A 13,534-nucleotide genomic window follows, 5' to 3' on the forward strand; every position below is an offset into this window, starting at 1 on the left:
CTATCCCAATTTCATCACAGAGGCATATTCTACTCTAAAAGTAAAGTAAATTAATTTCAGTCCTGCAGCCTTCATCTCCAGTGGATTATCTGAAATTCAGAATTGGAAGGTGCAAAAGCATTTTGAATGATTTAGGGAGATAATGACTCTCTCTTATTTGTAATCTTCAAGTTAAAAACATATATTAGGAACTAAACATTGAAATTTAAGTAAAGCTGTGGGTCAGATACCAAGGATATCCAACCTGTGGAACCTCAGAGGGGGGGTGAGACAAGCCTTTTGCTATGGTTCCAGAAAAAAAAAACCAAAACAAACAAACAGGAAAAAAAGGTACAATTGCAGAAGCCCAGGATATTTGGAAAAATTAGTTTTTATCTTTTTTTGTGGGGAGTGTGTGTGCCTGCAATGGCTATTCTTGGTAAGATGAATATAAAAAGAATGTTTCAAGCAAAGATAGCGGAGAAATACACTGGTGTATAAAAATAGTGCTGAGGTGCAGAACATTCTTAATGAAACATTCTTAATGAAGAGTCATAGGGGAAATACAACTACTCAAAAGAACACAGCAATAAATTATGCTTGTGAGAGAATGTCTCCTGCAGTCCCAGTACTTCGCTGTATAGTCTGGGAAACCTAGAAGCATGTAATGCATAACTTCTAACCTTTGCACTTCCTTTCCCTGTTGGAACTCCCCCAATTTCCCAAGGGAATCAGGCATGAATACAAGAAGGATTGTGATGGTACCTTGTTCCCTCAGAATACAAAAAGACAGTTTCGATGCATAGTGGTACATAAACAGAATCTGGAGCTGAATGGAATCTGGAGCTGAATGGACTCTGGAGCTCCTCTGGCTAAAGTGAGATATACCAGAGAATACCTACATCTCTGAATGATGCTCCACACAGAGCTGGTATTGCACAGGCCCACCCTGAACTGTGAATTGAATAAGCACAGCACTACATCTGAGGAAATGTCCATTGTTTTGAGGGTCTGAGCTAATATTGCTGTGCTCTGTTAAAAGATCAACATAGCCAGACCTAATTTAAGGACCAGGAGAAATGCTGCATTTGAAGTATTCACCCTGACTTTAATTGCTGCTGGTTAGGATGATATATATGAAGTTACTTTAGTCAATAAAGGGAGATTGATGGGAATAATTAAAGGCATCCTAACATGTGTACAGTGGTGTGATAACTGAGGTGAAAAGTTAGCAATACAATGAACAATAGCCAGTAGGTAAAACAAAAGGAGTAGGCCTGGCAAGCTTTGCCAAGAAATGGTGTTTGTGAAAAAATGATTTCAGGGGAGGCTTGCAACATTCCTTTGCCTCACCCCCAACAAAATCCGAGTGGTCTGGTAATCAATGCATGACTTTACTATCAGTGTCTATTTCTGAGATCAGTGAAGTGAACTAAGTGGTTATCTTGATCACTTGTTTAAAGCAGGATATACCTCATTAGTAGACCTGCAGCAAAATCTAGCACAAAATAAAAAACAGTCCATAAAGAGAAGTTGGCTACGTCTAGCAATAAGAGAATTCAGATGATCAATTAATAAGTTCCATTTTTGAGGGAAATTAGTGGTTGAGGTGATTCAGCAAAGGCAATGGTTTAACACTGCACTATTGAATAAGTATAATTAATAGGTTCTTTTAATTTCCTTGCTACTACACTATGACAGACTGAGATTATGAGGGATTATACATTCCTATCACATGGCAAGTAACAGAATTCAAATGTCTGTTTTTCCAGGATTAAATTCACCCTGTTAAAATTCATCATCGGAATCAGCAGGCAGTAATGTGTCACTTGAAAGAATTTTCAGTTCTCTAGTAGGGAAACTAACTCTTTCACGAAAAGAAGAGTACAAAAGAAGAGTACAAAAGAATATATGAGCACAAAACCATTTCTATCCTATCTGGGGAAAAAATATACTTATATCCTTTTATGCACATTCCCGTGTATAAGCTCACTCTCATAGAGAGAGTTGGCATTATTGGGTGAATTTCAATCTTCAGAAACAGAGGAATGAGATTCATGGATACTTGCTATCAAGAGATGCTGAAGTCCAGATTCTGTGATTTATTTATCCATGTATTTCTGTTCCAAATGTGTGAGAACCTTCTCACACATTCAAAGGCCTCTACCTTTATAGAGTACAGACTTAGCTATGCAGTGGTTACAGTGTATTCTGTAACTGTAGTCATTCTTCTCTGTGGTTAAGAATTTAGTGAGAGAGATCAGAAGGTAGAGAAAAAAGAACATATAAGCCATGGCTGATTCAGAAAGAATATCTCAGATGGTTTAGAGAAAAAGAGAGAAAAAGACAGAAATGTATGTAAAATATGGCTGTGATACAGAAGGCAATAATCTCTTCCTTGATGTTTGTACGACAAGGAGGGTTTCATTGCAGGTAAGACTTAAATCAGACTGAGAAAAAAATATTCTCACAGTTAAGAATAAGAGCAGACTGCTGAAAACTTATAAACTTCCCATTCCTGGGTGTTTCTGAAACAGACAGGACAAGCTTTTGGGAGGAATGATGTCAGTGCAAATGATCCCGCCATTGGGAAGGGGGTAAATGAACCAACCTTTGGATGTTGTTTTCTAGTCTTACTGTCTATAATTGCAATGATTTATGAGGCATAGAGCAGATCAGGTTCTACACTTGTGCCAATTTGTATAGCTGAGAAGTTGGCTTATCATGTACCTAATTCTTTACCAGCCATTAATTTGAAGTTAATTATCCTTCTGTTCTTACATGTTAGATTGATTGGCTATACAGAATGTTCTTCACATCCATTCTGGATAGCATTATTGGAATGCTTGCAATCTCCTTCCCACTTATTTTTGTTGAACTTCAACATGATGAGGAATTTGTCAGAATAGGCTAAGCTTTAGTCTTTGTGGGTGTGTTTGCTGAAAGGAATATGATTTACAGAAGTTCAGCAGTTATTCTGTTATACTAAGCTTATGAAAAATACAATTGCTAGATTGCATTTCTTCACCTTAATTAACTTGTCTAACAAAAGATTATATGAAACAGGATATATTTTTTTCAAGCGCTTAATAACCAGATTGAACCCTTTTGGTGTAATGACAAAACAGTGTTGAAATGGCAGAATTTTTATTGTCCAGAGTGTTTTTATTAATATACTTTATCACTTGGTTTCTGCAGTGCATCTGAATGCGTTCTGCATTCTATATTTTACACTGGTTGGGAGCATTTGTCTGGAGATATACATTTGAATTTGTTCTTGGAGGCTGCTACCATATCTCTGTTGTGCAAGGATGTAAGGAGTATTACTACATACTTCTTGGTATCCTTAAACCACGTCTCAGCAGATACAGCACTGTCAATGAGTAACAAAATCCCAGGAGAGATTGGTGTAAATGGCAGAACTGGGACAATTCAGATAGGGCCCATAAGGAAAGAAAGTTAATAGGTCAATTCAAATTGAGATGGGTTTAAAGGATCCCTTGTCCTTTTATTTGACCGTGTGTTTTACTCTAGTTTTGGTACACCAATACAATGCTCCAGAGTATTCTGTATAGTATTAAAGTAGGACAATTTTCCAGAACTCTACTTCAGCTAATGAGAATTTTGTAAAAAATTTTGAATCGAGCATTGAGGGCTTTCTTCATCTTTAATTTCAAGTACCTGCAGGTTAGAATCTATACAATGTTTGGTGCCAGAGATTAATAATCCATAGAAAGGTTATTCTCTGAGTGCTGATTTTTAAGGCAACCTGGACAACTAACTCAGGTTTGGCTTATCACCTAAGCTGAATGAGATAAATATGAGGGTCAGGATACTAATAGACAACCTGATGTCACTCTTTCCACCCCTCATAGCAGAATGATTAAGAGCAAACTTGTAGCTGTGCTTCAACTGTGCAAAATTATCTGGTACTGGAGAACACAGAGCTTTTCTTCCACATTATTATTGCTATGGATAGAGTTGGGGGACTCTATCAGGGGGTTGTGGTGGTGATGGTGTTTATGTGTTCTGTTTGTTTCTATCTTTCTGTTTTCTTATCATAGGCACACCTTACATAGCTCGGGCTGCCCTGTCAGGTCAGCAGAACCACCTTTGGATCTGGGAGGAAGAATGAAAGAACATGAAAAACACTGAAGAACATTCTCAGCTACCCCACGGCAGACACTTCCAATTGGGGAGTGTGCAAATGGCAAAGTGAAACCTCAAAGTACCAGTAGGCTTTTCAGTCACTAGACTCCTTCAGTTAAAAATCAGTTTGCTAGTCCATCCAGACAGGGTGGTCAGAAAAGAGACCACAGACCACCAGCCACTAAGTGTACCTACAGTTAAGCCTCTATCCCCATCAATGTCATAGAGCAGCCAGGCTTCCTTTCCTCAGGATGGCCCCTCAGGGAGGCTGCCAGTCCCTCTCCTGAGCCAGCAGGCTCCCATTTAGACACTTTCTGGAGTAGACTGTGTTGATTTACAGGCAGGTCTCCTAAAAGGGTGGAACCCAAGGAATGTTTGTCAACTCTCAACCTGCAAGAAAACACCATGCATCCTTACTGGAGTCTGTTCATCCTTTCCCAAGAAGCATGGCTGTCCCATTCTGCAGATGGTGGAAGGAAAGCTTGGAAGGGCTCACAATGCATTGCAGCTCTTAAGCACTGACTAGATGAGGGGAAACAGAAGAAGCAGGAGAAATATGATACACTCTTAGGGCCAAGTCTCATCCCTAAAGCCAGCTTAATATCTTGTCTAGCTTCCCTTGGACTTGAATGTAAGTACATATTTCAGGGACAAGTCATAGATGTTATTGCTTACCTTGAACATGAAGATTGTTAGAATTGATTTGCCAACAGCCCCAACATAAAAAAAGATACAATAAGATGGCAGAATCTTCTTTACTGTGTTGGTATAATCACAACTCTTTTCTGTTTTAAGAACTAAGTGAGCAATCTGTGTTTTCATACTTCTTGTCTTCCCTTTCTGGAGAGGCCACAAGAAAGCCTGAACATGTATGATTTTAGACCCATTCTAATGGGGGCCCATTCCATGCCTTTAAAAGCATTGTGGCTAAATTGAGTTTGCCCTGTTGAAATAAGGTGTCCTATGTGAATATATTCTCCAGATTCAGGCTCCATTTAATCTCAGTAGGCATGAAGGAAGTATGGCCTTTTCATACTCGAAAGAACAAAAAGTCTCATAAGAAACAGACTGCAGGCAGGAGTTCAATGCCTATTTCAATGCCTATTTTCTTCCTAAAAGCCTTTTAATGCAAGGACATCATTTCTGCTTTCTTTTGACAACAAGAAAGTGTTTTCTTAGTAATGAAAACAGTAATTTTCTTTTACAGCGGATAACATGTATCTGTTAGCTTAAATCGATACCTGTGAAAACCTGCAGAAATGAAATTCCCCCCACAGCACCTAGGTGGACCTAGCAGCAGCTTTTTGTGAGAGTAGGTGGTAAGGTTCATATGCTGGAAGATAATGGACAAAAGATGTAAGAATAGAAGAAGGATGTAAGATAGGGCAGCTACACTTGACTCATCAGGGGAATGAGAAGGGAAGTGGTATCTGAAAAATCTCTAGGCAGGCATTGGTCATGGTCCAATAATTTTGTATGCTGTCATGTAATAGTGGAATGGCAAACAGATGGCAGAGGTGTTAGTCAGACCTTGGAAATGTCTTTCCTCCTTCCCCTTATGAACAGAATCAGCCTCCCTCTGGGTGATGCAGAAAGGTAAAGGTGGAATGCAAAGAAAAAATGCCTTTTGTTTGATACAGTTTTTGGATCCTCAGCTCCTTTGCATGCATTAGAGTGCTCTGTGTGTTTTGGTTACAAGTGTTTACTGTGTGGGAACCAGGAGAAAGTAATTATCTTCCCAAGTGAAGCAAGCTTTCCCTCTGGACAACAAAACAAAGCAGGCAGTCTTCCTTATCAGTATCCATGCAGTATATTGCAAGAGTAGCATGGGGAAAGATATATGCGAACTCTGAAATATGCAGATGTCTTGCTTTTGCCCTTGCCCTCTAAAACTGGTCTAACTACGTAATTTGATTTTTTTTAGAGTCAGAATAGAATCAAAGAATGCTTTCAAACCTCTCTAGCAAATACTGGATCAGAGTCTCTTATCAGCCTTCTGGTGCAATTGCCTTCCCTACTTTGGGGATGTGCTGATGTTTAGGATGTCACAGATGAGCAAGAGAAGTAGACCATGCAGTATTTGGTGTTTTACACTCCACAGCAATGGACTTCCTGATACAATTGTTGCCCTGCGGTTTCTGTTCATGTCTGGTGTAGATGTAATCCAAAGGCTAATACTGGATCAATTCAGGATTCAGTTTAGATGTAGAAGTAGGACTGATGCAGTCTCCCTTTCTTTCAGAACACAGACAAATTGGCTTTTTGCTCTTGGACACTTGTAGCTTCCTGCAGCTGTGAGTCTGGAGTTGTGGAGATACAAAAGGTGGAGATGTGATTTCCTGCAAGGGTGCCATTGTGCAGGAATACAGTTTAGTGTGCCTGATGAGGTGCAAGGCTGGTGCTTGCACTTAAGAGAGGAAGTAATCAGATAATTACCAGGTTATCTACACAACAGGATGTAGTTTTGTGGGAACTAGCTTCTTGCTGTTTTCTCCTACTCTATCTTGTATCTCTCCCCTGAGTTGCTAATATTGCTAGGATGAGCCTGCTGGTACATCAGCATCAGGGATGGACAAGGGGGTGCACCAGGATTGTTATTACAATGAAAGAGGTTGTAAAGTACAGCATGACACAGAGGAACCCAGATGTATGTGATTACTACAAGGGCTTAAATGTTACATGTCTGGCTATACCTGGGCTTGGGGATCTAGTATTATCCCTAAAATTAAACACCTGTGTATGCAAATCCCATAGAGGGGGCATACATGAACTATCCTAGAGCTACTTTGTGAATGCAGACAGCTGCTCCAGACTGTCTCCATCACTGCTGTCCCAGCAGTGCTCTAGCAGAGGAACAGGAATGTGTTCATACAGGCTCTGAGCTGTCTGAGTGCACGTGTGTGCCTGTTTTGCCTTCAGGAACACATGTTCAACTCCCTTTGGCTTCAAAGGAATTAGGTGCTTAAACATTAGTATAATCAGAACCTTGAGCTCTTTCCTACCACATATGAAATGTGAGTTCAAAAATGAATTTACTAAGACTACCCTTAACACAGTGTTTAATATCCTTCTTCCTTGTGTCTTTTTATTGCACCATAGGATTACTTTTTTGAGCACCAATGAGGATACTATGCTTCTCTTGTGTTTATTCAAAATTTATTTAGACCACCTGTTTAGAAGTGTTTTATTGAAAAACAAAAAATAAGTATTTTCTATACTTTAGACATGTTTTTATATATGTCATACTTATTTACAGTATAGAGATAAAAATGTCTTTTGGAAAAATAAAGATCAAGTAATAGTGGAAAACTTGCATGCTTTTTTCATAATTGTTGTATTTGCACCTACAGGTAATTTAACATCCTCTCTACCAATACTTTCATTTTCTATATTCAGTGCATCACATCTTAGATTAACAGTGGCACTGGCCAAAAGAAGGGTGCAATATTTTTTATCTAAATGTCAAATTTTATTAGGGAAAAAGAGCGTGTAGTTACTTACTTGAATTATCCATGGAAAACCTATTGTTGTAGCAACTCAAGCAATCTAAATTGTTAATATTCATATATGAACATAAGATCACCAGATTAATTCTTTGCTAGCATGTGAGAATGAAAATGATATATGTTGCTGTCGACAAAAACAATACAAGTGAACTTGCGCTATTATTAAAAATTGTCAATTGTTATTAATTTTTTTTGTGATAAAATAAGGGTTGATTTTAATGAAATTATTTGATTTTTTCCTCTTGGGAAAATATTGGTTGGATTATATTGTCCTAGTTATAAATAAAAGAAAATAATTACTACTAGCATAATGCTTACTTTAACTTCATATTTTTAATTACTTCTGCTTTTTTTCTTTGGATTATGCAATATGAGCTGTAATTCATTACATCAAGACATTCCAACATCTCTGAAAATGTTGTAAATAAATGCCCATAATGAAAACCTCATGGATACTGCATAATGGACTTTATTGTAAGAGAAAAGAAAATATATTTGTGGTGTTGGATTTTAACCACCAGGACCACTAACCTTGAAAAATATGGTAAGAAAACCAGATAAATTTATTGGAAAATGAACTGCTGATTATACTTAAGCTTTTCAAAGGCACCTATACTGAACTGTCCTTGGACTGGAAAAATTATAAAGGCTATATCACAGAACACATTCTTAGCCTAGCCACTGGTGACTGAACACTGAAACGACTGCTGTCATGTCCACTGACCTAGGTAACTCACTGCCCACATGATTTTCATTATTTGTGCATCTAGTCCTTCTCCCTGAAGTGACTGGGCTCCTTTGTTGATATATGGGCAATACCAGCCTGCATGTCATTCCACGCTGATAATATCAGGGATAAATAAGAATATTCACTTCCTGCAGTTCTTTTCTTAAATTTGCATTCCTGATGAAGGACTAAATCCAGCATATATGTTACCTAACGGGGTAAAATGTTAACATTGGAAGGACATAAGTGTGATTTTAGAGACACCAAAGCAGAAGTTCTGCATCCCTTTCTGAGCAAAAGTGGTTATTCTCAGAACTGCAGAATGGTTGAGGTTGGGACAGACCTCCGAAGGCTGTCTGGTCCTACTCCCCAGCTCAAGTATGGCCACTTATTGCTGGTTGCCCAGGACTGTGTACAGATGGCTTTTAAATATATCCAAGGAAGGCCACAACATCTATGGAAAAACAGGGCCAATGCTCAGCCACCCTCATAATAAAAGAGTGCATCCTGGTGTTCAGATGGAGCTTCCTTTGTTGCAGTGTGGGCACCACTGAAATGACCCTGGCTCCACCCTCCTTCCTCCCTCTCTGCAGGTATTTACAGTTATTGATAGGATCCTCTCTGAGCCTCCTCTTCTCCAGGTTGAACAGTCCCAGTTCTTTCAGCCTTTTCTCCTATGCCTCTCATCATCTCAATGGCCCTTCTCTGGACTCTCTCCAGGAGCTCTGTATCTCTCCTGGGCTAAGGACTCCAAAACTGGCCACAGCAGTCCAGGTGTGCACTCACCAGCACAGAACAGAGGGGAAGGATCACCTCCCTTGACCTGCTGGCAATACTTTGTCTAATGCAAACCAGGATACCACTGTGTCTTTCTGCAGCAAGGACACTTTGCCCGCTCATAGCCAGCTTGGTGTCATCCAGGATCCCCAGGTCCTTTTCCCACAAGTTGCTTTCCAACAGGGTTATCCCCAGCCTAAATGGATGTCTGGGGCTGTTTGTCCCCAGGTACAGGACTTTGTACTTCTTAAACTGCCTGAGGTTTCTGTCAACCCATTTCTTTCGACTGCTGAGGTCCTTCTGGACAGCAGCATAACTGTCTGGCACATGGCTGCTCCTCCCAGCTTTGTATCCTCATCAAACTGACCTGTTATCCAGATCATGGAAAAAGATGTTGAATGGTACTAAACCCAGTACTGAGACCTGGGGTGCACGGATATTTGTTCCAATTGCCATGATCTATCACAGGTTATCAAAATGGTGTCAGAGTGACATAAGACAGCCTCAGCACTCATGGGTGCATCCTATCAGGTGCCAGGGCATCCATGGTTCTCAAAAAACCCTACAAATATTTTCTACCTGTCCGTCTGTATATCATGTCCTTTTAGTTTTAAAATGAAATATAATATTAACTATGCTGGTTTGTCTTTTAATTTGAAACATCTGTGTTCTTGTCTTTGTCCCAAACCCACAAAAGCTTCCTGACATTATACCATATGCTCACACATCCCAAAACTGACCATGAATTGAGCAACTTTATAGTGTAAGCTATAAAGTTCTGCTGCTTTATCAGGATTAAGAGCAATTATCATGTTCAAGTGGAACTTCAAGAAAAGGACACATAAACAGTATGCTTTGGTTTTCATGCTTCAAAATGTCCTCCCTAACCCTCTCCCAGGTACTAAGAGTTCAGTATTTGATCTTAATGTCCACATTGCTTACCATAATTATAGATAACACAGTTGACCTTACAGTGTGTTTTAGTGATCAAATTCTGCTTTAATTATTACTATACAAAATTCTTTCATGGTAAAGGCCACTTTCCCTCTGGGTCTGACCTATGGCTCTTTAAGCATTTTTCATATGTGGACAGAAATTACAGGCACAGAAATATAGCTATTTTCCACTTTAGATTCACTAAACCATTAGAAAAATGTCTGAGTTCAACCATAATTTCTTAAGGTTATTTAATGATTTATAGTTTTTATATTGCTGTGGCTCAACATGCTGTTCTTATTACCTAAAACAGTAAACAGTGTAGGCTGGAAACCACAAAACCTGAAAGAACAGTGAATTGTAGATGAATGGCCGTACCAGAATTTTTTAGAACAAAGTCATAGGAACGTCTCAGAGTCGCCTACAGGCTAGATTTCAGATGTGAAAGCACGGGTAGATCAGATCCATCTTAGCATTCTCCTTTGTTGGATTCTCAGGCATATCAGAAATTGTTTTGCTGCTTCTACTGAAAACTTACATGAACATTCTTCTCATTTCTGAAAATATTTTTTTTTAAAATTAGACTTCTTAAATAATGAGATTTTAAAATACAGGACCTTGGTCTTTGATTCTGTGGAAGATAAACTTCTTTAGGAAGAGATAATTGTTAGAAAACTGGACTTTCTCTTGTAGAGATTTTTTTTAATGCTTAACAAACTAATCCATTAATTGAAAAATAATGAAAAATAATTCAAGACCATGGAGGACCTTGACTTTTGTGGATTTGAACTCCTATAGCAGGAAGTCCCTAAGGGAAGAAACAGCTCTATTACATAAAGTTAGTACAATATAAAATATTGTGATAAAGCCAATAAAATATTAGCACCCAAAACCTCTATTTCTGCATTTTTTTTTAAGATTTGACACCTCTATTGCTGAAAAATTTCACTCTCTTCCAGGTCAGAAAATTGTCTATTATGACCTACATATTTATATATTGACCTGTATTATGCTACTGCATAAAAACACTGTTTGCTGTGCTGTTTCCACATAGGAAATGTCTACAGTGTTTTGAAGGTCACCTGGAGATGTTTAATGTGTTTTTTAGTCTTTTTCTTAAAAAAACCCCAAAAATCCATACCAAATCAGCCAATCAACCAAACTTAATGACTTCTTTCTCATCAGTGCTCCTCCTCTCCTCCCCTTCCCTCCATGTTTCTCATATCTAAATATAGTTCATGGATTTCTGGCTCTCTGGGGTAATCTCTAACAGCTGGACAACTAGATAGAAGAAAAAAAAAGAAAGAGAAGAACAAGAAAGGGTAAGAGTAATGTAACTTGTGGATTCTTTCTTCAATAATTGATTATTTTCTGTAGTGTCTGCAGATGTGCTGGTTATTTGACCAGCATGGTGTGTCTGTTGCCATAATAAACTAATTGAGCATTTGGATGGCAATGGCCCATGGCTGTGTGTAGTATGACAAGTTCCACCACCTGGTCTGTCTGCAGTTTCCACTGTGCTCATATGGGAATTTTGAATCTGCTCAATCTCCATTCATCTGTGACTCTCTTTATGGATTTTCGGCATGTGTGATCCCTGCCCCAGGGGAGACAGTTTGCTTCAGAAAATTGTCTTGTAGGTAAAAGCAATAGACCATCCATTACCCTCTTCCTTCCACTCTCAGGTTAATGACTACATAAAATATTAAACGGGGTTCCATCTCCAGAGTGTCTGTGTAAGTGATTTTACATTATCTCATTCAGCCCCTCTCTGATTTCTTCTAAAGTGTGTTGCTTCTTTCTAGAATAACTCTATCAGTGAAAACCATGATTGATTTGACAACCACTAACAGAATGTTTAGTTCTAACCTACCTTATCAGAGAGAGAATACGGTGAAAATGGAAAGAGGAAAACAGGAATATATGATGTGAAATTGATTTCCCTTATTTAAAATGTTATTTAATATAGTTTCTACAAGTTATTAACTAGTAGGCAAGGACTGCAGCTTTGCTTAAAGGGATGAGAGTGAGAGTGAGAAATAAATAGAACCTTTTCTACCAACTGGAATTAAATTTCATAAGCAAATTGTTTGGTTAGCAAATCACAGAATCATAGAATACTTCTGGTTAGAAAAGCCCTTTAAGATCATTGAGTCCAACCATTAATCTGCCAAGTCTACCACTATACCATGTCCCCAAATGCCACATTTTTAGAATTTCTCCAGGGACAACCACTTCCCTGGGCTCAATGCTTCACTATAGTTTTGGTGAAGCAGTTTTTCCTAATAGCAATTTAAGCCTCTCCTGGTGCATCTTGAGGCTGTTTCCTCTTGTCTAATCACTTGTCAAATTGGAGAAAAGACTGAGCAACCCGTTGCTCCAGCTTCTATTTAGGCAGTTGTAGAGAATGATTAAGCGGACCATTCTGTGATTCTGTGATCTCATGTGCTGCTAACCTAGGAGTTGACTAAATACTAGGAAAAGCTGCAGCATAATATAGCCCAGCCTCTGAGGAAAAGCCTTGGAAATTCACACCAGAGAAATCAGCATCTATTTTGGTTGTAAATTGCTATATAAGTTGTGATACTGTAGAGATTTTATTATATATGAAGATCCATGTTTGGATATTACCAACTTTTAAAAATTTTTCCCAAACAATGAAGAAGAGATCTCAGACTCTGCTTTAAAATGTACCCTCTAAATCCTTCTAAAGTGTTCATTGAACATAACAAAAGAAAAAGCAATCCTACTATCTGTATCTGTAAAAACGCTATCAAATGCCTCCACTTCCACTAGAAACATTTAGCGGGGTAGTCAGTCTGAAAATGAACACTTTAGTGGTGTAAATCTTGATTTATAATGTTAGAAAGAAGTGAGCCAAGAGGGTTGCATTTGAAATGCACTGAAACTAGAGTAAATACTAGTAAATGCTAGAGTGAATGCTAGTAAATGTTAGAATAAATGCTCTGCTTATCAGTAACTAGTCACCAGATACAGAGCTGTTGAATGTTTGAATGTTTGAATGACTGGAGGTTGAAAACAGACCATGACCCAAGAAGCAAAAAAAAAAAAAAAAAAAAAAAAAAAAAAAAAGAAAAAAGAAAAAAGAAAAAAAAAGAAGGCCAGATAGCTGTGAGGAATCCAGTGTGAAGCAAGTTCCCAAGTTCCTTTGATTCTCATTACTCCACTCTGTTGCTGCTCATCAATTCCCAGTGTTGCCCTCAGCAGCAGGTTATCTCAGGGCTGGCTGAATGTGCAATCTCTGTGTGGCTCCTGGCACTCTCTGCTCTAGGCTGAGCCCCATAGATCAGGAGTAAGGTGCACTGATGGGACTGTCGAACACAAAAGCTCTGTGATGGATCTTCACCGCTCTAAACCTAATAAAACAATTGCTGCAGAGCAAACTTAATTTTCAGTTTCCTTTCTGTTTTCACCGTTTAATCATAGCTAAGTAAAAGTG

This window comes from Ammospiza nelsoni, chromosome 3 (genome assembly GCF_027579445.1).
Source record: "Ammospiza nelsoni isolate bAmmNel1 chromosome 3, bAmmNel1.pri, whole genome shotgun sequence".
NCBI classification, from domain to species: domain Eukaryota; kingdom Metazoa; phylum Chordata; class Aves; order Passeriformes; family Passerellidae; genus Ammospiza; species Ammospiza nelsoni.